At 45.5% G+C, this 25,801-nt stretch overlaps 1 long non-coding RNA gene across 1 annotated transcript in view; it reads left to right on the top strand.

The window, feature by feature from the left end:
• LOC309538909 overlaps positions 1-25,801 on the top strand; it is a 206,878-nt gene that overhangs the window by 164,947 nt on the left and 16,130 nt on the right. The window lies entirely within an intron of this gene.

The following is a 25,801-nucleotide window of genomic DNA, read 5'->3' as shown; positions in this document are numbered from 1 at the left end:
ATGGTTGCAAATATAATTCTAGAAAGTAAATGGGCAGTGTTGGGCGATGGAAGAGTTACTGAATAGAATTTCCAGAGAGCAGAACTTCAACACTTGCCCTGCCCCATAACCAACAGAATAAGTATAAATCTTACCGAGAAAACCCCAAAATAAATCATGCAAAACAAGAAGAAGAACTACTACTACTACTACTACTACTACTACTACTACTACCACTACTTTATTTATGCCCTGCTCAACTGGCTGGGTTTCCCCAGCCACTCTGGCCAGCTTACAGCGTATCTTAAAACATCAAGCATTAAGAACTTCCCAAAACAGGGCTGCATTCAGATGTCTTCTAAAAGTTGTGTAATTCTTTATCTCCTTGACATCTGAAGGAAGGCGTTCCACAGGGAGGGCACCACTACCGAGAAGGCCTTCTGCCTGGTTTCCCTGTAACTTCACTTCTCGCAGTAAGGGAACCAGCAGAAGACCCTCGAAGGAGGACCTCGGTGTCTGGGCAGAACAATGGGGGTGGAGAGACTCCTTCAGGTATACTGGGCTGATGCCTTTGGGGGCTTTAAAGGTCATCACCAACACTTTGAATTGTGCTTGGAAACGTACTGAGAGCCAGTGAAGATCCTTTAGGACTGGTGTTATATTGTCCTGGCATAATGCACATAGGTGGCAGAATCCAGCAAACCTTAATGCAGAATTCAGCTTACCATGGATCTCTCTCTAAAGCAGCTGCTCTGATCAAACTCATCCCACTTTATAGTATAAAGGTAAAGGGACCCCTGACCATTAGGTCCAGTCGTGACCGACTCTAGGGTTGCGACGCTCATCTAACTTTATTGGCCAAGGGAGCCGGCGTACAGCTTCCGGGTCATGTGGCCAGCATGACTAATCCGCTTCTGGCAAACCAGAGCAGCGCACGGAAACGCCTTTTACCTTCCCGCCGGAGCAGTACCTATTTATCTACTTACACTTTGAGGTGCTTTCGAACTTCTAGGTTGGCAGGAGCAGGGAACGAGCAATGGGAGCTCACCCCATCGCAGGGATTCGAACTGCCGACCTTCTGATCGGCAAGCCCTAGGCTTTGTGGTTTAACCCACAGCGCCACCCGCATCCCTACTTTATAGTGTAGTGAGAGTTAAAGACCATATCATGGAAGTCTCATGTATCTCTTTTGCCACAAGGACATTCTAAAAACTATATATAATATCTGTTTTTTATGCTGGTTCAACCATGGCAATGAAATGTTTCCACAGTTATTGTGGGGAGGGTAAAATCCAGCCAAAGCACTGATAGGGATCATACATCTTTAAGTAGAAGTCATTTCTGCTTTTGCAGCTTCCTCTGCTTTATATTTAACAAATATTTCTTTCAACGCCACCATGCCTCTGTCTGTTGATCTGCAAGCCAAGCCAAGCTTAGCAGAGCTTGCATGCCCCAGTGTGTATTTTGGATAAATTCAGAAGAATGCTGCCTGCTGGATGTCTTTGGGAAAGTCTTTGGGTACTACTGCAGCAGCAGGTGTTGTGACATTCAAATTGACTTAACGGTAAAGACTCTGACTTAAGTCTCAGCTAATCCAGACGCAGTCACAGGTAATTTATTGGAAGCAAGATTCTGAATTTGTTCCTATGTAAACCTCTGACTCATCCACTTCAAGTGTCAGGGCTTGGCAGCGTCGACCTTTCCGCAGCTGAAGAATTCTGCTGTTCTCATCGTTTTGTGGTCACTTCAGGTCCCGTCCCAAATTATTAACTTTTGGAAGTGTTGCCATTGCGTAATACCCATGCTGGTGATGGCTGGGTTCAGAGGGAAAAGAAGAAAGAGTCAACTTACTCGTCCCATTGTCTGTGCTGAACAAATATTTCCACTTGTTTCCAAACACAGAGGCAAAACATTACCCATCTCCATGAATCTAGTTTCTTTGCAATCAAAGAATAAAAATATTTTCCTGTAGTCAGGATGCACATGGGGTCTGGTGTTGATTTAAAGAGACCATGAAGAAACATTTGAAGGCAGGCCAGATCTATCATACAGACCTATCATGAGGGTGGCTCACTTTCCAAATGTTTGAATGTTTTCTTCACTGTAAGGTAAAGGTAAAGGGACCCCTGACCATTAGGTCCAGTCATGACCGACTCTGGGGTTGCGGCGCTCATCTTGCTTTATTGGCCGAGGGAGCCGGCGTACAGCTTCCGGGTCATGTGGCCAGCATGACTAAGCCACTTCTGGCGAACCAGAACAGTGCATGGAAACGCCGTTTACCTTCCCGCCAGAGCGGTACCTATTTATCTACTTGCACTTTAACGTGCTTTCAAACTGCTAGGTTGGCAGGAGCAGGGACCGAGCAACGGGAGCTCACCCAGTTGTGGGGATTCGAACCGCCAACCTTCTGATTGGCAAGTCCTAGGCTCTGTGGTTTAACCCACAGCGCCACCCACATCCCACCCGCGTTCTTCACTGACTGATAGCCAAATCTGGTAGGACTATGAGGCTGGCATACTCTGACCTTAGGCCATTGAAAGAGGCAGATTGCAGCTAGTCTCACCTTTTGCTCTGGAAAAATTACCTACACTCATGAATTTATCTGAAGTGGGAATGTTGATACTAATATAACTTTTATACATTGCTTGATTGGGGGAGAGGAGCGAAAACTGCCTCAAAGCTATTTACAAAAAGATAAAACAATGAAAAAAAATTATCAGGAAGGATAAAATTTGAGCAACCAGCAGCAAAAAAACCACCAACCTCAAGCTCTGAGCCACGAGCGCAGTGAAAACCAGGAAGTAAAATAGGAAGGCTGCTGGGGATGGGAGGGCACGGGATGAGGGAGAGGAAACATTACGCAAATCCCCCAGTGTCTCAGCTGATCTGCTGGCTCCTTGAGTGCGCACACTAAACAAACACACAGCTCCTGTCCCTCTCAGTATACCAGTAGTTTATTAAATGGTTTAGTACAACATTTGATTCAGAATATTTTTTTCCTGTTTTCCTCCTCTGAAAACTAGGTGCATCTTATGGTCAGATGTGTCTTATGGGGCGAAAAATACGGTACCTCAACATTTTAAGCATCAGGCTAAGGTAAAGGTAAAGGGACCCCAGACCACTAGGTCCAGTCATGGCCACTCTGGAGTTGCGGTGCTCATCTCGCTTTACTGGCCGAGGGAGCCGGCGTACAGCTTCCGGGTCATGTGGCCAGCATGACTAAGCTGCTTCTGGTGAACCACAGCAGCGCACAGAAACACAGTTTACCTTCCCGCTGGAGCCGTACCTATTTATCTACTTGCACTGGCACACTTTCGAACTGCTAGGTTGGCAGGGGCAGGGACCGAGCAACGGGAGCTCACCCCGTCACTGGGATTCGAACCGCCAACCTTCCAATCGGCAAGCACTAGGCTCTGTGCTTTGACCCACAGCGCCACCCGCGTCCCTATTCCAAGTGGTGCTGTTCATAATTCTCAGGTTGTAGCATCAAGCCCAATGCACCACATGAGTTGTGGTCATCCCATGGGGCAAGGTTCCCCCTCCACAATGGATGTCAATGCTGTCTGCGAGTGGGAACAGGGAATCGCGGAGAGTGATGGCCCCGACTCCTGAGCTGCCTTCCATTAAGCTGGTGGTCAGGCTGATCCCTGTGGTGAATAGCTCAGCTATGAAAATTGCCCCGATAAGAAAACATGGCCTAATATCTGTTTTTTTTCCCTCGGAAATGGCTTCCATAGAAGTGTCAGCCTTTCTGATCTTACCATTGCTTTTCTCACATATTTAGCGGCACCCACTCCTTGTCTGTCTAGTCTATAAAATTCAGGAGTGAGGTCTGTGAGTTATGCTGCTTCATTGCTTCATTAGAGCAAGGTTATACATCATCTATATATATAGATAGATAGATATAGATATATATATTATTAGTGTAAGGTAAAGGTAAAGAGATCCCTGACCGTTAAGTCCAGACGTGGACAACTCTGGGGTTGCAACGCTCATCTCGCTTTACTGGCCGAGGGAGCCGGCGTTTGTCCGCAGACATGTGGCCAGCATGACTAAGCTGCTTCTGGCACAACGGAACACTGAAACCAGAGCAGTGCACGGAAACGCTGTTTACCTTCCCGCTGGAGCGGTACCTATTTATCTACTTGCACTGATGCGCTTTTGAACTGCTAGGTTGGCAGGAGCAGGGACTGAACAACGGGAGCTCACCCCGTCGTGGGGATTCAAACCACTGACCTTCTGATGGGCAAGCCCTAGGCTTTGTGGTTTAACCCACAGCGCCACCCGCATCCCTACTTTATAGTGTAGTGAGAGTTAAAGACCATATCATGGAAGTCTCATGTATCTCTTTTGCCACAAGGACATTCTAAAAACTATATATAATATCTGTTTTTTATGCTGGTTCAACCATGGCAATGAAATGTTTCCACAGTTATTGTGGGGAGGGTAAAATCCAGCCAAAGCACTGATAGGGAACATACATCTTTAAGTAGAAGTCATTTCTGCTTTTGCAGCTTCCTCTGCTTTATATTTAACAAATATTTCTTTCAACGCCACCATGCCTCTGTCTGTTGATCTGCAAGCCAAGCCAAGCTTAGCAGAGCTTGCATGCCCCAGTGTGTATTTTGGATAAATTCAGAAGAATGCTGCCTGCTGGATGTCTTTGGGAAAGTCTTTGGGTACTACTGCAGCAGCAGGTGTTGTGACATTCAAATTGACTTAACGGTAAAGACTCTGACTTAAGTCTCAGCTAATCCAGACGCAGTCACAGGTAATTTATTGGAAGCAAGATTCTGAATTTGTTCCTATGTAAACCTCTGACTCATCCACTTCAAGTGTCAGGGCTTGGCAGCGTCGACCTTTCCGCAGCTGAAGAATTCTGCTGTTCTCATCGTTTTGTGGTCACTTCAGGTCCCGTCCCAAATTATTAACTTTTGGAAGTGTTGCCATTGCGTAATACCCATGCTGGTGATGGCTGGGTTCAGAGGGAAAAGAAGAAAGAGTCAACTTACTCGTCCCATTGTCTGTGCTGAACAAATATTTCCACTTGTTTCCAAACACAGAGGCAAAACATTACCCATCTCCATGAATCTAGTTTCTTTGCAATCAAAGAATAAAAATATTTTCCTGTAGTCAGGATGCACATGGGGTCTGGTGTTGATTTAAAGAGACCATGAAGAAACATTTGAAGGCAGGCCAGATCTATCATACAGACCTATCATGAGGGTGGCTCACTTTCCAAATGTTTGAATGTTTTCTTCACTGTAAGGTAAAGGTAAAGGGACCCCTGACCATTAGGTCCAGTCATGACCGACTCTGGGGTTGCGGCGCTCATCTTGCTTTATTGGCCGAGGGAGCCGGCGTACAGCTTCCGGGTCATGTGGCCAGCATGACTAAGCCACTTCTGGCGAACCAGAACAGTGCATGGAAACGCCGTTTACCTTCCCGCCAGAGCGGTACCTATTTATCTACTTGCACTTTAACGTGCTTTCAAACTGCTAGGTTGGCAGGAGCAGGGACCGAGCAACGGGAGCTCACCCAGTTGTGGGGATTCGAACCGCCAACCTTCTGATTGGCAAGTCCTAGGCTCTGTGGTTTAACCCACAGCGCCACCCACATCCCACCCGCGTTCTTCACTGACTGATAGCCAAATCTGGTAGGACTATGAGGCTGGCATACTCTGACCTTAGGCCATTGAAAGAGGCAGATTGCAGCTAGTCTCACCTTTTGCTCTGGAAAAATTACCTACACTCATGAATTTATCTGAAGTGGGAATGTTGATACTAATATAACTTTTATACATTGCTTGATTGGGGGAGAGGAGCGAAAACTGCCTCAAAGCTATTTACAAAAAGATAAAACAATGAAAAAAAATTATCAGGAAGGATAAAATTTGAGCAACCAGCAGCAAAAAAACCACCAACCTCAAGCTCTGAGCCACGAGCGCAGTGAAAACCAGGAAGTAAAATAGGAAGGCTGCTGGGGATGGGAGGGCACGGGATGAGGGAGAGGAAACATTACGCAAATCCCCCAGTGTCTCAGCTGATCTGCTGGCTCCTTGAGTGCGCACACTAAACAAACACACAGCTCCTGTCCCTCTCAGTATACCAGTAGTTTATTAAATGGTTTAGTACAACATTTGATTCAGAATATTTTTTTCCTGTTTTCCTCCTCTGAAAACTAGGTGCATCTTATGGTCAGATGTGTCTTATGGGGCGAAAAATACGGTACCTCAACATTTTAAGCATCAGGCTAAGGTAAAGGTAAAGGGACCCCAGACCACTAGGTCCAGTCATGGCCACTCTGGAGTTGCGGTGCTCATCTCGCTTTACTGGCCGAGGGAGCCGGCGTACAGCTTCCGGGTCATGTGGCCAGCATGACTAAGCTGCTTCTGGTGAACCACAGCAGCGCACAGAAACACAGTTTACCTTCCCGCTGGAGCCGTACCTATTTATCTACTTGCACTGGCACACTTTCGAACTGCTAGGTTGGCAGGGGCAGGGACCGAGCAACGGGAGCTCACCCCGTCACTGGGATTCGAACCGCCAACCTTCCAATCGGCAAGCACTAGGCTCTGTGCTTTGACCCACAGCGCCACCCGCGTCCCTATTCCAAGTGGTGCTGTTCATAATTCTCAGGTTGTAGCATCAAGCCCAATGCACCACATGAGTTGTGGTCATCCCATGGGGCAAGGTTCCCCCTCCACAATGGATGTCAATGCTGTCTGCGAGTGGGAACAGGGAATCGCGGAGAGTGATGGCCCCGACTCCTGAGCTGCCTTCCATTAAGCTGGTGGTCAGGCTGATCCCTGTGGTGAATAGCTCAGCTATGAAAATTGCCCCGATAAGAAAACATGGCCTAATATCTGTTTTTTTCCCCTCGGAAATGGCTTCCATAGAAGTGTCAGCCTTTCTGATCTTACCATTGCTTTTCTCACATATTTAGCGGCACCCACTCCTTGTCTGTCTAGTCTATAAAATTCAGGAGTGAGGTCTGTGAGTTATGCTGCTTCATTGCTTCATTAGAGCAAGGTTATACATCATCTATATATATAGATAGATAGATATAGATATATATATTATTAGTGTAAGGTAAAGGTAAAGAGATCCCTGACCGTTAAGTCCAGACGTGGACAACTCTGGGGTTGCAACGCTCATCTCGCTTTACTGGCCGAGGGAGCCGGCGTTTGTCCGCAGACATGTGGCCAGCATGACTAAGCTGCTTCTGGCACAACGGAACACTGAAACCAGAGCAGTGCACGGAAACGCTGTTTACCTTCCCGCTGGAGCGGTACCTATTTATCTACTTGCACTGATGCGCTTTTGAACTGCTAGGTTGGCAGGAGCAGGGACTGAACAACGGGAGCTCACCCCGTCGTGGGGATTCAAACCACTGACCTTCTGATGGGCAAGCCCTAGGCTCTGCGGTTTAGACCACAGCGCCACCCGTGTCCCATTATTAGTGTTGGTTTGGCCTATTTTGCAGTGGAAACCCTAGCCATCTCTTTTTTCCCTCTCCCAGACGGTTACATGAGACAGACCACATGACTTCGGTCAGACTTGAGCTCACAGAAGATCTTCTTTCGTCCTGGAAGTCATCTTCCACACCATTCAAGATATATAGAATTACACACACACACACACACACACACACAATGCTTGGTGAGCCCGGGGGCACATACTTCTCTCTGTCTGAGAAACATGCAGCCGTGACTCTGACTCCAGTTGTAACTATATGATAGCCATGAATGCCATCACAGTCTCTCTCTCCGCCCCCAACTGCTCCAAGCTAGAATTTAATTCCAGGCTACAGCCAGACAGAAATTATGCCCTGTCATTTTGTTCACAGTCCATTTACTACTATCTTTAATGCAGAAGCAAATATTAAGCGTGAGTCAGCCTGGAAACATTCGCTCTTTTGCAGTCAAGGTAAATTCTGCTTCGGAACAGAAAGTCTGATTTCCACCACATGCATTGCTTTCCTCAGATTTCTCCAACACACATCCACACACAGAGAATCTTTCATTTCATTAACCCACTGAGGTAGAATAAATATGAAGTTTATGATATATCTTATATACCGTAGGTTGTAAACTTCTATACAGGTTCAAAGCACTTCACATACTCATGAATCATTACAACAGATCTTTAGGAACGTCAGTATTGTTATAGATTTGGGGGACACACACACCCCAAACCCTAGAAATTAATAAACAGTAGGATTCTGATTAGTTGAAGTATTGCACTTAATATAATGCACTTTAATAATATAATACACTTAAAACGTTATATTTGCAGCTGCATAGCTGGGTCCTTGACCTCCTCATTCTATAATACTAATAATAATAATAATAATAATAATAATAATAATAATAATAATAATTTATTTATACGCCCATCTGGCTGGGTTTCCCCAGCCACTCTGGGCGGCTTCCAACAAAATATTAAAATTCAGTGGTCTGTTAAACATTATAAGTTTCCCTAAACAGGGCTACTTTCAGATGTCTTCTAAAAGTCTGGTAATTGTTCTTCTCTCTGACATCTGAAGGAAGGTGTTAGGGTGGGTGCCACTGCCAAGAAGTCCCTCTGGCTGGTTCCCTGTAACTTGGCTTCTCGCAGCAAGGGAACCGCCAGAAGGCCCTCGGAGCTGGACCTCAGTGTCCGGGCAGAACGATGGTTGTGGAGACGCTCCTTCAGGTATACAGGACCAAGGCTGTTTAGGGCTTTAAAGGTCAGCACAATTCTAGGCACAATTTCCTCAAAAGGTTTTTTTTTTTTTTTTTAGCAAATGTTCCTTCCTTGTGCTTCTCAAAGTATTTTTACTCATCTCCTGACATTTCTTCTCCACTTCTCCTTTCACACTGTACTTGTACCTTCCCTGTCCCTGCCAGTTTCTTTTATTCTTCCTCCCTGCTCCTTTTACATCCACTTCTTATAAATGGGGGTGGGGTGGGCATTGTCTATCATTTTCCTGCAGTTTTTGCATAATCCAGTTGTGTGTTTTCTCTCCCACCACACCACACCCCGGCTGTTCCATCAGCATGGCAGCAATGTATCTGTTGTTGATGTTGTTTAGTCGTTTAGTCATATCCGACTCTTCGTGACCCCATGGACCAGAGCATGCCAGGCACTCCTGTCTTCCACTGCCTCCCGCAGTTTGGTCAAACTCATGCTGGTAGCTTCGAGAACACTGTCCAACCATCTCGTCCTCTGTCGTCCCCTTCTCCTTGTGCCCTCCATCTTTCCCAACATCAGGGTCTTTTCCAGGGAGTCTTCTCTTCTCATGAGGTAGCCAAAGTGCTGGAGCCTCAGCTTCAGGATCTGTCCTTCCAGTGAGCACTCAGGGCTGATTTCCTTCAGAATGGAGAGGTTTGATTTTCTTGCAGTCCATGGGACTCTCAAGAGTCTCCTCCAGCACCATAATTCAAAAGCATCAATTCTTCGGCGATCAGCCTTCTGTATAGTTCTGGCCTAATATAGGTCTAGGACTGCTCTGCAATACCATGCCACTGATAAAATAAGAGATGAATGACACTCATTGTTGGAATTATAGCTGGTTACTTGTAGCTAGAGGATCCAAAGTGTTCTTTTTCTCTTTTTTCCCCCTAGCCCCACACCTGTTTCTTTGCTTTGTGAATAGTGATTGCTTTAGATCATTCCAGGTGGTAAAAGCTGACACATGAAGGAGAACAGGCCTGGTGCTATTCTCTGTAGGAACAGCATTTTCTTCCAGCTCCTGACAGTCAGGCGGCTTGAATTCCAGATTTCGAACAATAATAAGCTGTCTTCTATCTCACAAACAGGTTTGTGTTTCCATTAAATTGCTTCTAATCCCTCACTCTTCATCCTCCTAGATATATATTTTATATTGCCACTGGGCCCTTGTCAGGTTACAAAGACACGTCATGTGAAACGGTAGACCTCGTTTCAAAGAACTTGGGGGTTGGAGAAAATCGTGGAATTAATCAAATCCGACTCTGTAAAAAGCCAACACAAATAGCAGGCTGGCACAAGAATCACCCCACATGCCATCAGCTTGGTTTTACCTAATGTCTGAACTCTGCCTGTAGTCAGGTGCTATCCTGTTTTGTTCTGGGAAATATCTGCAGGTGCAGTGAGGACCCCTGCCCCATGACACTGAATACAGTGCAATCTCCAAGTCATAGAAGCGCCCCATCAAGTTCCCGTAAAAAAAGCTACCCGTTTCTAGGAAGCACCCGAACCAATTGACATATGTTTGGGAGGTCTAATAGCCTCTGGGAATAGTAAAGCTGTTTGTTGGCCAATGTGAAGCACTCGGGTCTTTAGTAGCAACTAGAAACTGTTCTGACCTGCAAGCCCGGTCCCTTTCACTGTTTTATCTGGAACAGTCTCCTCCTCCTAGCTCTGTGAGCCGCCCCTCCCTCCAGCCCAGAGGCAAGCAACAAGGCAGCCTTCCCAGATTCCCACCAACAAACTCTAATACAGTGGTACCTCGGGTTACAGATGCTTCAGGTTACAGACTCCGCTAATCCAGAAATACCTCAGGTTAAGAACTTTGCTTCAGGGTGAGAACAGAAATCACGTGGCTGCAGCCCAGTGGCAGCAGAAGGCCCCATTAGCTAAAGTGGTACCTCAGGTTAAGAACAGTTTCAGGTTAAGAACGGACCTCTGGAATGAATTAAGTACTTAACCCAAGGTACCACTGTACTGCTGAATCTGGATTCTGACCCAGTAGCCCAGGGGTCAGCAAACTTTTTCAGCCGGTCCACTGTCCCTCAGACCTTGGGGGGGGGGCTGGACTATATGGGGGGGTGAACAATTTTCGCCTGCCCACAAAGAGGCCTGAAGATGCTTCACTTTACCTGTCCCAGTTGTAATCCCAATAGCTGCAGTTGGGCTTCTCCAGCCAGCCAGGTGTTGTGGCGAGGTAGAAGGCTATGCTGGCTGGCGAAGACAGAAGCAGCAGCCCCAGTGGAGGAGCTGTGGATGGAGGTAGGGGAACTGGGGCGCCGCCAAAGTTTTACCCACCACCTGCTGCTGCTTCCTGAGAGGCACCGCAGAGGAGAAGACAGAGCCACCCGCCAACCCACAAGCAGTGGCAACAACCCACCTGAACTCCATGGGAAGAATGAAGGAGGGAGGCAGGCAGTGGCAAAGAAAGTGCGTGAGGAAGCAGTGCAGAAAAGGGGTGAGGAAAAGGAAAGAAGGGCGGACTGAGGGAGAGGGAGGAGGAGCAGGAGGAAAACGCAGCAGCAGTCGGCAGCTGGCGTCACACGCCCCCTTCACAGCGCCGCCCTGCTGAGGCGGGCGGGCGGGCGAGCTGACTTCCGCCATCAGCGACACCCGGTGTGGGACAAGATGGCTCCATCTCTGAGGAGAAAAGTGCAGCCATGTGAGGGAGAGGGAGGGTGTTAAATGTTCGCAAAAAGTCAGAAGCCCAAGGCAGTATAAGTTCCTCAACTACGTTTATTTAACATTTTGTTATGTACTGAAGTTCTCACCCTGGGCCAGCAGGGGGATACTGTAGATAGTTATGCAAATAAGGGATCGAAAGTGACGTTCAGTGATTGGATAGTTTTAGAAAATTGTTACAGTTATGTTGTACTGGAGCTCTATATAAGCAGGCTGACTGGACCCTTCAGTTCAGTTCTGTTCTGGCTTCTGAATAAACAAGACCTGTTTGAAGAATCGCTGTGTCATCTGGTATGTTCACCCACAACTTAACACATTTAATTTAACATTTATTTAATATTTATCAACCGGTCACTCATAGAAAAACAAGAACCGAACTGACTGGACAACACAAGAATAATGCCGAGGATAAACGGACCGTTGACAGTTGACAGTTAAAAGTGCATGTGCTTACTTGCCATTAGAACGTTCATCTACCAATGCGTCTACGATTGGGTAGAACGCGCCTTGTAACTTAAACCCAATACATAACAGAGGGAGAGGGAAAGAACGTGCATGCTGGCGATCCACGCGCTGGCGATCCACGTGGCGATTCCCAGACCACCCATGGGCCAGATCTAGAAGGCAATTGGGCCTGATCCGGCCCGCGGACCTTAGTTTGCCAACCCCTGCAGTAGCCAGTCTCTAGATACCTCGTGCCCCTGTAAAATATGTGGCCCCCCTGTGTGAGAAGGGTATTGTGGGAAATGCTGGGGCGAGAAGATGCAAATTGTCCCTTTGAAGGTTGAAAGCCGTGTAGAAGAGCTGCTGCAGCTTTCTGTAGGTTTTTGGTACTTTGGTTGAAGAAGAATAGAAGGAGAATTCCCTGGATGACAAAATCCAAGCAGGTATTCTTTGGTGAGAGAGCTCCAGCAGAGATTTAAAATCACAAAATATGCAGCAAAGTAAAGCGTGGATATACAGGCTGTTAGACATTTAAAATATCCCCTTCTAAGTTTCCTCCAAAGTTTCCCACTTCCCCTTAGCATAGAAAGAGACCACACGTTTGGTAAGTTTGAAATGAACGCTCACACTGTGAGCCAGTGTGGTGTAGTGGTTAAGAGCGATAGACTCGTAATCTGGTGAACCGGGTTCGCGTCTCCGCTCCTCCGCATGCAGCTGCTGGGTGACCTTGGGCCAGTCACACTTCTCTGAAGTCTCTCAGCCCCACTCACCTCACAGAGTGTTTGTTGTGGGGGAGCAAGGGAAAGGAGAATGTTAGCCGCTTTGAGACTCCTTCGGGTAGCGATAAAGCGGGATATCAAATCCAAACTTTTCTTCTTCCTCTTCTTCTTATCTACCTCAACTCCCCTGTGCCACCACTTCTCTTTCACTGTAAGGCACACAGCTCTGAGGTGGGTTTTTGCCTGGTGTTTGAAACTCTCCTTATTTCCGCTGCCACCACAGATACTGAATGATTCCTAACCTCTACTGTAGGCATGCGTGGCTGGGACAATTTTGAAATATTAACAGAAGTAACCAAAGGCACTCAGCACATAGGAGCACATGGTTTCAGCTGCGTCCTAGCTTAGTTGTTACTTTGGTTTCTATAAAACAATGACTAATAATGATGCCAACCCTATCCTATCACGCTAACCCTACCACTACCCAAACACATCCAAATCCAACTCTAAACCCTCCCACCAGTATTCAAACTCCCTTGCATGCCAAGGCCCTGGTCCTGTAGGTCACAGTCATTGGGGGTTCCTGCCAAACCCCGGTTCAAATAATCCAATCAGTGGCTTTGGTGGAGGCGAGGCCAGCTGAGCGGACCCTGAGTGAGCAGGCTTCACTCTGGTCCACTCGAGATGAATATAAAGGGGGCAGAGCCATATTCTTCAAAGGTCAGATTCATGTGCATTTCCATGCAGCAGCAAGAAAACACAGGGAGTGCACCGTAGATTCAAAAATGGCCACTTGGTAAGGGGCAGTGATCCATGCTGTTAAGAAGCCGGAAAAGCAATCCAGACTCATCTGCCCTGCACTGCTGGTCGCTACTGACCTCAATAATTTAGCTATGTGCTTCTAAATCTGCATTGCTGTTTGGCCAGTTTTGTCACACTGCAACCTGGAGATCTGTTACATAGAATCCTAGAGTTGGAAGAGACCACAAGGGCCATCGAGTCCAACCCCCTGCCAAGCAGGAAACACCATCAGAGCACTCCTGATATATGGTTGTCAAGCCTCTGCTTAAAGGCCTCCAAAGTAGGAGACTCCACCACACTCCTTGGCAGCAAATTCCACTGTCAAACAGCTCTTACTGTCAGGAAGTTCTTCCTAATGTTTAGGTGGAATCTTCTTTCTTTTAGTTTGGATCCATTGCTCCGTGTCCGCTTCTCTGGAGCAGCAGAAAACAACCTTTCTCCCTCCTCTATGTGACATCCTTTTATATATTTGAACATGGCTATCATATCACCCCTTAACCTCCTCTTCTCCAGGCTAAACATGCCCAGCTCCCTTAGCCGTTCCTCATAAGGCATCGTTTAAGACATTTTTTAAATCCCTAAGTGCAATGGGAGATGAAAATCTGTCCAACCGCTTTGCTTTTTTCTGCCTGCTGTAACAAAATGTGATCCCACCATAGGCTGAACAGATTGAAGGACCAGGGAGGAAGCTTCACAGGGATGCCATACAGCTATCTAGGGCCTACCCCGATAACTGTATGCCTGGCTAAAATTCATTGTCAAAAGGAAGGTTATGCTTTCAGTTTGCAGAACTGTGTTATCAGTTAGGGTACTGGTTTAGTGCAACTTTACATACACAATCGCACAATTGCCAACTTTTTATTTGTCTTGGATAGGAAGCTCTTTTGCTCCAGAGGGGAAAAAAATACAGCAAGGAATTCTGCAAAAACAACAAAAGCAGCCACCTCTTAGCTTCAGCAGAATTTTGCGAATTCTGCTGTCACCTCTTCACTTTAGAGCTTTGGCCACAAAAAGAATAAACTTTACAACTCAGAGCTTAACTGTTATTCTTTGCCCAGCAGTAAACGAGACGTCCTGTAATTTATTTGTTTCAATCAAGGCATTTTATTATACATCCAGACTCATAAATTCAGCTGCAGACATTCCACTTCTCAGCAGGAGTAAAATACGGTGGGTTATTAAAAGCCAATCTATTACCTTTTCAAGATATCTTAATCATCACCTCTGTGATGTTGCTTCCACTTATTAATCATTTAGGCTTGCGGTGTGCTCAGTAAGAGGGTGGAAGCAGTGGGAAGAAAGAGAGTAGGCATATAAAGAAGAATCTTGCGACTCTTTAAATATTAAGTGGCAGCTATCCATGAAAGTTTCTACCACAGTAAAGTGGCGAGTCTTCAAGATGCCACGCCTTGCTACACCAGGTATGTATAGGTGACTGTTTGTCATCGTGATACTCAAAGCTGGCGCTCTGGAAGGAGCCAGTGTGGTGTAGTGGTTAAGAGCGGTGGACTCGTAATCTGGTGAACCGGGTTCGCTTCCCTGCTCCTCCACATGCAGCTGCTGGGTGACCTTGGGCTAGTCACACTTCTCTGAAGTCTCTCAGCCTCACTCACCTCACAGAGTGTTTGTTGCGGGGGAGGAAGGGAAAGGAGAATGTTAGCCGCTTTGAGACTCCTTAAGGGGAGTGAAAGGCGGGATATCAAGTCCAAACTCTTCTTCTTCTTCTCTGGCACTGCTCTCAGATCGCACTCAGCCTGGACACTGAGGTCCAGTTCCCTCACTGCGAGAAGCCAAGTTACAGGGAACCAGGCAAAGGGCTTTCTCAGTAGTGGCGCCCCGCCCTCTGGAATGCCCTCCCATCAGATATCAAGGAAAGAAACCAACTATCTGACTTTTAGAAGACATCTGAAGGCAGCCCTGTTTAAGAGAGTTTTTAATGTTTGACATTTCACTATGTTTTTATGTGTACTGTAGGTCGCCCAGGGTGGCTGGGGAAACCCAGCCAGATGGGCAGGGTATGTATGTATGTATGTATGTATGTATGTATGTATGTATAAATACAACAACAATAACCGTAGTGTGGTGTAGTGGTTAAGAGCGGTAGACTCGTAATCTGGTGAACCGGGTTCGCTTCCCTGCTCCTCCACATGCAGCTGCTGGGTGACCTTGGGCCAGTCACACCTCTCTGAAGTCTCTGAGGCTCACTCATCTCACAGAGTGTTTGTTGTTGGGGAGGAAGGGAAAGGGAGATTGTGAGCCGCTTTGAGACTCCTTCGGGTATTGATAAAGTGGGGTATCAAATCCAAACTACTGCCCTAATTCTTCTCCTTCTTCTTCTTCTTGCTGAAGCGCAGCAGGAAGAAAATGACACTGATCAGCTAATAGAAAATGTATTGGTCTTTAAGGATCCACAAGACTCTCTTGTTGATTTTGCTAACACAGTTATCAACCTCATTGTTCTCGTTAGAATTTGAGGAAAGGCAACATTCTTGCTTTCTGTAGGGTGCATCTTGGCTCAGTTGCTTGGCTTATCTGGAGTGACCTGCAGGCAACCTTCTGCCGTGCACCTGCTCTGTGCTTGTGGCCTAGATTACATAGGATGTTCCCTGGGAGACTGGCAGGGATCCAGTCTAAACACTGCTGGGGGTTTAAGCACTCACTACAGGAGAAGCCCTAGTCAGCAGAATTAGCCAGACCATCTCAAAGGCTGAACCCACAGGACTCACGCCACTCATTTCTGCATATATGTTAAGATACTTCAGAAGTTATTGATACCAGTTCTTCGTTAATTGACAGGAAAGGAGAGGAGGAATAATCAAAGGGCTGGCCTGCACATGTATACTCAGTATATGACTCAAAAGTGTGAATGATCCACCACAGAACTTTCAAACCAATGGATGTTTTCCATGACGTTAGTTTTCACCATCAGCAAGGGCTGGTTGGTTCACGCATGGCTGCAATGTTGCTTAATTTCTCTGCACTCGGTTGCCAAACACTCTGGTCTGTTGTGTTCCCCTGCCCAGCAAGCGGGATAACCGTCCTGATTTGCTGCACACATGGAGGGGAAATGGTTGCAGTTTCACCACTGCTTTAGAATTAATAATAATAATAATAATAATAATAATAATAATAATAATAATAATTCATTTATGCCCCGCTCATCTGGCTGGGTTGCCCAAGCCATTTTGGGCAGCTTCCAAGACATAAAAACATAACAAAACATCAAACATTAATAGTAACAATCTTCTCCAATATAAAAGTCACAATAACTTTAAAGTAAACAACTTATATCAAACACAGCAACATTCAACAATCTAATAGTAAACAGTAAAATTACCGTATTCCCGCATGTATAACACGTCCCCTATTTTGGGGGACTCTAAATTAAGAAAATGGGGAACAATCGTATACCTGCTCACCGCCAGCAGCCACCAATCGTTCACCCAATTGCCGCAACAGCCAATCAAATGCAGCCCTTGCCGCAGCCACCAATCACCCAAACAATCACTGCTGACAATCTCCTACTCACGGCAGCTACCAATCACCTATCCCCACTCTGTGCTACCTATGTATAAGATGACCCCAAATTTTTCACATTATTATAACAGAAAAAAACTTGTCTTATACTAGGAAAAGTACGGTAAACATCAGCAAATATTAATTAAACAGTTCAACCACAATAAAGAATTACCAGTCTATAATCAATAAAAGTAGGGACACGGGTGGCGCTGTGGTCGAAACCACAGAGCCTTGGGCTTGCCGATCAGAAGGTCGGTAGTTCGAATCCCCACAATGGGGTTGTTATGTACTGAAGTTCTCACCCTGGGCCAGCAGGGGGATACTGTAGATAGTAATGCAAATAAGGGATCGAAAGTGACGTTCAGTGGTTGGATAGTTTTAGAAAATTGTTACAGTTACGTTGTACTGGAGCTCTATATAAGCAGGCTGACTGAACCCTTCAGTTCAGTTCTGTTCTGGCCTGTGAATAAACAAGAGCTGTTTGAAGAATCGCTGTGTCATCTGATATGTCCACCCACAACTTAACAGGGGTGAGCTCCCATTGTTCAGTCCCAGCTTCTGACAACCTCTGCCAACATCAAAGTGCAAGTAGATAAATAGGTACTGCTCCGGCGGGAAGGTAAACAACGTTTCTGTGCGCTGCTCTGGTTTGCCAGAAGCAGCTTAGTCATGCTGGCCACATGACCCAGACGCTGTCTACGGACATACACCGGCTCCCTTGGCCTATAGAGCAAGATGAGTGTGCAACCCCAGAGTCGTCTGCAACTGGACCTAACCGTCAGGGGTACCTTTACCTTTAATCAATAAAAGTAGCAACATATCACAATGCACAAAATACCACAAAACATACAAAACCATGTAAATAAAATTTCAGCAGCAGAAGATGGACAGGTGTTGCTTGTGATGGAGAGGTGGGATTCTGCACATTCGCCAACAATGGCATGGACCACGTCATCTTGGGTGAGATAATTACACTACTGTCAGCTCACACCCAAAGATACTCTATCTGATTAAAAAAACAACACACACACAATAAATCAGCCCTGTGGGGTAAGGATGAGGGGGAAGAGGCACAATAACAGGGAAAACACAGGAATGCAGTGGTTTGTGGCTTGCCGGTGGAAAAGTGCCTATAGCGGGGGAAAGGGTGGTGTGGAAGCACTGCAAGTCATCACTGCAATGGTGTGCATAACAAATACATCATACCTGACCATATATATATATATATATATATATATATATATATATATATATATGCTTTCGTAGATTTTCACGGGTATAGGAATGCAGGTTTTGGTGTCTTCGGGTGTCTTCCCGTGTAAGAGTCGGGGTGTCTGTGCGACGTTTCGACGAGGTCTCACTCGTCATCTTCAGGCTGGTGCTTTCGGCTTCTTGTTGTGGCTATACACCACACCCCTCAACAGTATTTATAGGAACTCAAACACCAGACTCTGCTCTGTTCCAGTAACAAGAAGCCGAAAGCACCAGCCTGAAGATGACGAGTGAGACCTCGTCGAAACGTCGCACAGACACCCCGACTCTTACACGGGAAGACACCCGAAGACACCAAAACCTGCATATATATATATATATATACACACACACACACACACACACACACACATATATATCAAGAATGGTAGTTCACACTGTTTTAGGGTGGGGGTAAACCACTTTATCCGAAGTAAGCTAGGAAGAGTGATTTGTTTTGTATATCTGAAGCCCCCCCCCCCTACTTGCCCTGGTCTAATTAGCTTGAAATAGTCCCCACCTATTGACCTTGCAGAGAGTCTCCCCTTCTCCCCCCCCCCATGGGTCTCTTAGCCTTTCATCATGCCAGAGATGTCTTCACTATAGAAACCAAGTGTATTTGGTAAACATAACTGCTTCTTCCCCCTTCCCATCTTTCTTACGCTCAGATGTCTTAGGTTATCAAAGCTAAACACCCTAGAAAGTCTTATTTTGAGGGGGTGGAATGACCCATTTCAAAGACCTAGCCCCTTGATTAATGGTGTGTGGGTGGGTGTGTGGGTGCCTATACAATGAGTGCAGCACACCTGCAAAAGCCAGGGTTAGAGAAGATAATGTTGCTATTGTGTTATCAGAGGCAGCCTGGGTCAAAAGTTAGTTTAATTGAAGTCCTTGAATTTAAATCCAAGTGCTCTACTCCCCAAAAGTTATTTTGAGTGGAATAAATGTTTCCCATGCATTTTACTACTGGGAAGATCATTGCAATGGAGGCTTGTTTATTCTGAAAGGAAACTTGTAAAGATAAAACACAGTTCCCGAGTATTCTCACCAGAGCCTTGAACAATGCAAGTATCTTTTTATTCACTTTAATTATTAGATTTAGCTTGACTCCTTCTTTCTCCCCCCTTCTTTCTTTTCTTTTCTTTTTTTACAAGTGAATGTACTACTTCTCAGACCCCAGCTTCTCCTGAGACTTCCCTCACAATCAACACTGTTAATAGAATGTTTTAAACAGAAGCAAAGGAATTCCAGTTCCAAGGATGGTCACTTTGCTAATATATGTGATTCTCTCTGTGCCAAGGCCTTTGGTAAAGACAAGGTAATAGGGCTTATTACACCACCACATAGATTATAGAATTATAGAATTGTAGAGCTGGAAGCCTGTTGTCTTTGCCCATGGAGTTTTCTTAGCCTACTTCTTGGGAGAAAAGCAATGACAAACCTAGACAGCATCTTAAAAAGCAGAGACATCACCTTGCCAACAAAGGTCCATATACTTAAAGCTATGGTTTTCCCAGTAGTTATGTATGGAAGTGAGAGCTGGACCATAAAGAAGGCTGATCGCCAAAGAATTGACGCTTTTGAATTATGGTGCTGGAGAAGACTCTTGAAAGTCCCATGGACTGCAAGAAGATCAAACCTCTCCATTCTTAAGGAAATCAGCCCTGAGTGCTCACTGGAAGGACGGATCCTGAAGCTGAGGCTCCAATACTTTGGCCACCTAATGAGAAGAGAAGACTCCCTGGAAAAGACCCTGATGTTGGGAAAGATGGAGGGCACAAGGAGAAGGGGACGACAGAGGATGAGATGGTTGGACAGTGTTCTCGAAGCTACCAGCATGAGTTTGACCAAATTGCGAGAGGCAGTGGAAGACAGGAGTGCCTGGTGTGCTCTGGTCCATGGGGTCATGAAGAGTCGGACACGACTAAACAACAACACACCACCACATAGATTGTAGAATTGTAGAATTGTAGAGCTGGAAGCATCCCCAGTTAGGGTCATCTAGTCCAACCCTCTGTAGTGCAGGAATCTCAACTAAAGCATCCTTCCTTGACCTATTCTATGGATCCTTGACCATCCAACCTCTGCTTAAAAACCTCCAACGAAGGAGAGTCCACAACCTCCTGAGGGAGACCATTCCACTGTCAAACAGCTCTTACTGTCAGAAAGATTTTTTGATGTTTAATTGGAATCTCCTTTCTCGTAACTTGAAGCCACTGGTTCGAGTCTTACCCTCAAGAGCAGGACGCAAAGGTACTTTCACACACCTGTCTGCACCCACAGAGAGACCACTGTAAATGGTACCAAATGCATAAGCTGTGTGCCATGCTAGTCTTTTTCTTTACAGAACACAAAATAAACGCACAGAGCCAAATATTCACCATGGTTCCATGGAAATTTATGGGCTTTAGATGTTTTAGTCCCAGTGATCATTTAAAGAATGATGATGAAGGGATTGAGGAGAGGGTTGCAGTAGAGGCTGGTTTTGGCAGTTGTCCTGCAAAACACTTTCTCGGCCACCACTTTGTGGCTGCAGATTGCGCCTCCAGCGATTGCATGCCCCAAAACCACATTACAGTGGAGATGCAGCAGGTGGACTTCTGAGACCCGTATTTCCTGCAGAACATACAGAAGAGTCCTATGGGTGCAATCTGCAAGCTAGGAAGCCTGCAGTTCAAATCTAGTTCACTTCAGCCATGAACCTGCTAAATGAACATAGACAAGCCACTTTCTCAGCCCTGTGGGGGGAAATGAGAAACTAAATCTGACATATTCACCCAATTTGGTAGATTGGGATCTGCTGGGAGAGCTCCTGATGATTTGCAGTGGATTGGAGAGGATTTCCGACTCCCGGTGCTTCAACAATAGCTCAAGCAAAGCTATTTATTCCACCTAGATTATTTATTCCACCTAGCTGAAATGAAGAATGCTAAGCGGGACCAGGAGCGGACTTAATGCAAAGTGACTTTGAGCTCAGTTCATTTCTGGTACTGAAAATGAATTCTGAGGCTGATATGTGCAGAGGCATCCTGTTCTTTAATTATAACCAGGGCCAGCCCACCCATGAGGGAAGGTGAGGTGACCTCCTCAGGTGGCAGGATCTACAGTGGCAGCAACAGCTGTGGCGAGCTCTTTGGAGGCCAGATCTCCCATGCTGAATCTACAGTGGCCTCTTGGCAAATAGACAGCACTGCTGGTCTGCCACCCTTGTTCCCGATGTAGATCTTCACTCACCCGCTCTTCCCTGGCTGGGGGAGACACCATTTTGTGGTTTGCTTCAGGTGCCAAAATGTCTTGGGCCAGCCCTGTATGTCTTCTGCAGCTGGCTCTGGTTGACAGATGTTGGGGTTCTGCTGAAAAACAAAGTAAATCACATGTGTGTCGTCTCATGCCCACCAACGTTTCTCTGATGAAATTAAAAGCATCCCATTCCATAATGAGAATTTTACTATTTATACCCCACACGTCTTACTGGGGCACCCCAGTCACTCTGGGCAGCTTCCAACATGTATAAAAACATAATAAAACATACAGGAAGTTTGCCTTCAGACAGTTTGGTGGTCAGATAACTCCATACCCTCCAACATCTCTCCAATGAAAATAGGGACATCCTGAGGAAAAGTGGGACATTCCAGGATCAAATTTGAAAGTGGGACAGCTTCTCTAAATCTGGGACATTCCTGGAAAATAGAGACACTTGGAGGGTCTGATTTCTGCCCACCCATGATGTACCTTATGAAGTTGTTTCTAAGGGTTACTCCTGTATTGTACATGAAGGACTTCAGACCCTTTTAAAAAAGTGCTATATAAATGCTAGATGTTATTAATGGTTTCTCTGTCTGCAGTTCCACAAGTGTTGACCCAGATGTAGAGTTAATTCTTCTCAACTGCAGAATGTACACCCACGGCTGTCATTTGTTTCTTTCCTTTTTGTTTGTTTAGCTTGATTATGGATGATATTTTGCTACAGTCGAGGGCAACCTCATAGGATGCTATAAAACCCAAGAAAAACACACACCGTGCCATAACTAAATTACCAATGTTCATAACAAAGACTCTGCTTTCAGGTACCTGGAAACATGTGCAGATCCAGGGATGCTATTAATCTCAATTTAAAGAAAAGCTGCTTTGAGTGCCAGCATTCACTCAGCACCAGCTCTCCATTGGTGATATCATTAGCAGAAGGCTTGCCAAAGGGAATATTCTGATAAATAAACTAGCCCATACCAGGCTAATAAGGCATCTTCCAGTGCAGTTGGGATCCGTTTTACCAGGGTGGATTTTTCAACTTTGAAGGGCTCTTGGGTGAAGCGTAGGAAATGAAGTCCTCTTCTGTATATTGAAGGCTGGGATTTATCTAGTGCACGTTTAGCTGAAAACCGTTACTGGAATATACGAATTCCGAAATCCACAGTCGGGCAAAGCCAAAAGGCCACAAAACTGAGTGCAAGCTTTTGGCATCAGACTAGATGTTAATCAAAGTGGGTTGGGGGCAAAGCCTTGGACATGGTTTTAAGATGGAAGAAGTGGATTGCAATTTGGCTGCCTTAGATGTGATGTGGGTTTCAGGTTACACCTGGGGATGCTGTGACAAAGGAACGCACGGTGGCTAGTTTCCCCATATCTGAAAATATAAATTCCAGCCATTACCAATGTAGATCTGAGTCTTAAATGGACTTATTAGGTAGAAAACTGAAGAGAAAACTTGGCCATTTTGCATATTAGCAAAGCTGAAGACTACAACACCAAAAATGACTCTCCAGTTTTGCTAATATAAAAGTTGCCCTGTGCATGAATTATTATTATCATTACCATCATCATCATTATATTATTATTATTATTATTATTATTATTATTATTATTATTATTATTATTATTATACCACCTTCTTCCCTGACAGGGACTCAAGGCAGCATACAGATGAAAAATGAGTATATATACATATTTGTAATATATAAACACAATGCTTTAAAGCAATAGGATGCCCAGGGATGCCACTTCAGATTTCTTGATATAGGGGCAAAATTATTTATTTATTCAATTTCATCGAGGAAAAATAAAATCTGTCATGACTAAAGTGAACAATAAACAATAAAAGTCCACAGAAGCTTCCTTGCAACAGGAATGGCGGAGAACTATTTACATCCCAACTCTACAGTTCCATGGTTTTGAGGACTGTTTTGCACACTGTAAGAGCTGCAGCAATGGTGGGGGACATATAACATTCCATGCACCTCCCATGTTTCCCTGCTCAATCTGAGCAGGCTGAAAGCAAAGTGTAAGGTTACCGTAACTTCCGTCATAGAGCTTCAATATGCTGATGATAATGTAGTGTGCGCACCCTCAGAGGATAACCTCCAAACCATCCTAAATATCTTTGCAGAAGCTTATGAAAAGCTTGGCCTATCACTCAATATCCAAAAAACCAAAGTGCTGCACCAACAAGTACAAAATAACCCCTCCACAGCAACACAAATCCAACTCAATGGTGTAACATTGGAAAATGTCGATCACTTCTCCTACCTAGGCAGTTATCTTTCCACAAGGGCCAACACTGATGCCGAAATCCAGCATCGCCTGCGCTCTGCAAGTGCGACTTTCTCCCGATTGAAGTGCAGAGTGTTTGAGGACCAGGACATTCGCACGGAAACAAAAATGCTTGTTTACAAAGCTATTGTACTACCAATCTTACTACATACTTGTGAAACATGGACCACTTATAGATGCCATCTCCAGCTCCTCGAAAGATTCCATCAACGGTGTCTTCAAAAAAATGTGCACATCACTTGGGAAGACAGGCGAACTAATATCCATGTACTGGAAGAAGCAAAGATCACCAGCGTCAAAGCAATGATTCTTCAACATTAACTTTGTTGGACTGGTCATGTTGTGCGGATGCCTGATGATTAAAGCAACTACTGTATTCTGAACTTTAAAATGGAAAGTGTAATGCTGGTGGTCAACAAAGAGGTTTAAAGACTGTCTCAAGGCAAATCTTTTAAAAATGTAGTATAAACACTGACAACTGGGAAATACTGGCCTGTGAGCGCTCCAGTTGGAGAACAGCCTTTACCAAAGGTGTCATGGGCTTTGAAGACACTCAAACTCAGGACACAAGGGAGAAACGTGCTAGGAGGAAGGCACGCTTGGCAAATCCACACTGTGATCAACTCCCACCCGGAAACCAATGTCCCCACTGTGGAAAGACGTGTGGATCCAGAACTGGCCTCCACAGTCACTTACAGACTCATTGTTAAAACCGTGTTTATGGAAGACAATCATAGAATCATAGAATCATAGAGTTGGAAGAGACCACAAGGACCATCGAGTCCAACCCCCTGCCAAGCAGGAAACACCATCAGAGCACTCCTGACATATGGTTGTCAAGCCTCTGCTTAAAGACCTCCAAAGAAGGAGACTCCACCACACTCCTTGGCAGCAAATTCCACTGTCGAACAGCTCTTACTGTCAGGAAGTTCTTCCTAATGTTTAGGTGGAATCTTCTTTCTTGTAGTTTGGATCCATTGCTCCATGTCCGCTTCTCCGGAGCAGCAGAAAACAACCTTTCTCCCTCCTCTATGTGACATCCTTTTATATATTTGAACATGGCTATCATATCACCCCTTAACCTCCTCTTCTCCAGGCTAAACATGCCCAGCTCCCTTAGCCGTTCCTCATAAGGCATCGTTTCCAGGCCTTTGACCATTTTGGTTGCCCTCCTCTGGACACGTTCCAGTTTGTCAGTGTCCTTCTTGAATTGTGGTGCCCAGAACTGGACACAGTACTCCAGGTGAGGTCTGACCAGAGCAGAATACAGTGGCACTATTACTTCCCTTGATCTAGATGCTATACTCCTATTGATGCAGCCCAGAATTGCATTGGCTTTTTTAGCTGCCGCGTCACACTGTTGGCTCATGTCAAGTTTGTGGTCAACCAAGACTCCTAGATCCTTTTCACATGTACTGCTCTCAAGCCAGGTGTCACCCATCTTGTATTTGTGCCTCTCATTTTTTTTGCCCAAGTGCAATACTTTACATTTCTCCCTGTTAAAATTCATCTTGTTTATTTTTGCCCAGTTCTCTAATCTGTCAAGGTCGTTTTGAAGTGTGATCCTGTCCTCTGGGGTGTTAGCCACCCCTCCCAGTTTGGTGTCATCTGCAAATTTGATCAGGATGCCCTTGAGTCCATCATCCAAGTCGTTGATAAAGATGTTGAATAAGACCGGGCCCAAGACAGAACCCTGTGGCACCCCACTAGTCACTCTTCTCCAGGATGAAGAGGAACCATTGATGAGCACCCTTTGGGTTCGGTCAGTCAGCCAGTTACAAATCCACTGAGTGGTAGCATAGTCAAGACCGCATTTTACCAGCTTCTTTACAAGAATATCATGGGGCACCTTGTCAAATGCCTTGCTGAAATCAAGGTAGGCTACATCCACTGCGTTCCCTTCATCTACCAGGCTTGTAATTCGGTCAAAAAACGAGATCAGGTTAGTCTGACATGACTTATTTTTCAGAAATCCATGCTGACTATTGGTGATCACAGCATTCCTTTCTAGGTGCTCAGAGACTGTTTGCTTAATGATCTGCTCCAGAATCTTCCCTGTTATTGATGTCAGACTGACTGGGCGGTAATTATTTGGGTCCTCTCTTTTCCCCTTTTTGAAAATAGGGACAACATTTGCCCTCCTCCAGT

The sequence above is a fragment of the Podarcis vaucheri genome, assembly GCF_965113315.1.
Source record: "Podarcis vaucheri genome assembly, chromosome: 8".
NCBI lineage: Eukaryota > Metazoa > Chordata > Lepidosauria > Squamata > Lacertidae > Podarcis > Podarcis vaucheri.
The sequence above is the reverse complement of the archived record's forward strand: the minus strand, read 5'-3'. Positions and strand labels throughout refer to the sequence as shown.